We start from the raw sequence: 1,834 nt of genomic DNA, 5'->3' as shown, positions 1-1,834 counted from the left end.
TAAGAGGGTAGTAGCGGCACAGAGAGAGAGAGAAGTAGAGGAGCAGAGGCCGGCCTTGAGCATGTGGGGGGAGGGAAAGAGCAAGAGTGGGAGAACAAAGAGCAGGAACACAGAGCCTGTGGAAAGTTTAAATACCTCAGTTGAAACAAGGGACCCTTGAGGTGTCTGTCTCTGCAGGTGGGGAGCCATGGATGGCTGCTTCTTTTAATTCTTGGAGTCCTATGAGAACGGAGAAGTCCGAACAGAACGATGACCTCAGTGAGGAGTGAGGCTGTGGCTGTGGCTCTGAGGTTGCTCATTCTGTGACAATGGCCAGGATGGAGCCCTTTGGTCAAAAGGCAATCCAGTTATGACCGGTGCTGGGGCTCATGGGAGCAGCTGGCTCCCGGGGTTTCCCTCCATGCTGTGCTGCATGTGGACGCCTTCTCATTGTTTTCAGCCCAGAATCTCACACCACGCAAGAGTCCACACACTTGCCTTTAATTGCAGCAATCCTCCTGCTTCAGTGTCCAGAGCGATAGATTCCCCCTACAACTACTGCACCAGGCGGTAGATGATGTAGCGTCCGGCCGTCTCACTGGGGCGGGTGATCTTCACAACCTGCCCTCCCTCGCTGGACCCCAAAGTACCGCGCCACCGGGCCCCCCGCCTGGATCCTGGGCAGCTGGCTCTCACGAAGCTTGTATGGAGCCAGCGGTTCAGTCACCTCCTCCTTGGTCATGACCACATGCTCAGGGACTGGCTCGTGTTCTGCGATGTCCATGAGCAGCTCCTGCTGTTGGAACTTCCAGCGCATACTTCGGGGCCATGTCGACCAGGGACTGCTCGTCAGAGGGCGTCATGCCCTGCTGTACCAGTCAGCGCCGGCATGATGTTCTCATCCACCTTGATGGTCTTGATGCCCACCTTGGGCTCCTCTGGGAAAAACACAAACATCTGGTCTGTGGGGTCATCATTGTGGGCCACCAGCACGGTGAGGTCTGTGCGCCTTGGTCATCCTTCGCTGGGCTTGTCCCCAAACTGCGCCTTGAACTCCTCAAGTGTCTGGTCCAGCTCAGCCTGGGTTACCAGGTAGCCTCGGTCATGACAGAGCTGCAAGATCTTGCGGATCTTCCACGGGCAGTAGGTCTCCTCCTCGTCGTCCATGTTGTCGCTTTTCACTCCATGGATGGCTTCTTATTAAATGACAGTTCACAAAGAACTGTCTCAGAGGCACCAGCATACCCACCCCAGTAGCTGTAAGCCCAGAGTGAGGGGGGCCAGGAGGGTTTGCTTCTGGAGACCTGAGCTTCTGGGGGCCTAAAGGGATTTCTTTTTCTTGGCCCGGGCCTAGGAGATGAAGCTTACTTCCGGAGCGGGAGCTGGAGCGGGAGCGCAGGGATGAAGAAGACCCTTGACAGAGACATGATGAACTTCCGGGGGGAGCGCAGGGATGAAGAAGACCCTTGACAGAGACATGATGAACTTCCGGGGGGGGGAGTGCAGGGATGGAGAAGACCCTTGACAGAGACATGATGAACTTCGGGGGGGGGCAGGGATGGAGAAGACCCTTGACAGAGACATGATAAACTTCGGGGGGGGGAGCCTAGGGATGGAGAAGACCCCTGACAGAGACATGATAAACTTCTGGTGGGGGGAGCCCAGGGATGGAGAAGACCCCTGACAGAGACATAATGAAGACAGACAAGCTTCACACCTTTCTGTGCAAACCAGGATCCATTCTAGTCCTGAATTTTGATTCTTTCTGTTTAATTTTTCTTTAAAACTGACACTTGGGATGCCTTGGCCCTGTGCAGCGTCTCCTCACTAGCTAAGGCCACAGCAGACAATATGG

General features: G+C 55.3%; 1 pseudogene across 1 annotated transcript; it reads right to left on the bottom strand.

Moving 5' to 3' along the window:
• Positions 1–534: 534 nt before the first annotated feature.
• LOC308432541 (DNA-directed RNA polymerases I, II, and III subunit RPABC1-like) lies at positions 535–1,146 on the bottom strand (annotated as a pseudogene). Its single transcript has one exon. The product of its transcript is annotated as a DNA-directed RNA polymerases I, II, and III subunit RPABC1-like (transcript).
• Between the last annotated feature and the right edge of the window lie 688 nt (positions 1,147–1,834).

The sequence above is a fragment of the Micromys minutus genome, assembly GCF_963924665.1.
Source record: "Micromys minutus genome assembly, chromosome: 18".
NCBI lineage: Eukaryota > Metazoa > Chordata > Mammalia > Rodentia > Muridae > Micromys > Micromys minutus.
Note: the sequence above shows the minus strand (reverse complement) of the source record. Positions and strands in the feature narration are given on the sequence as shown.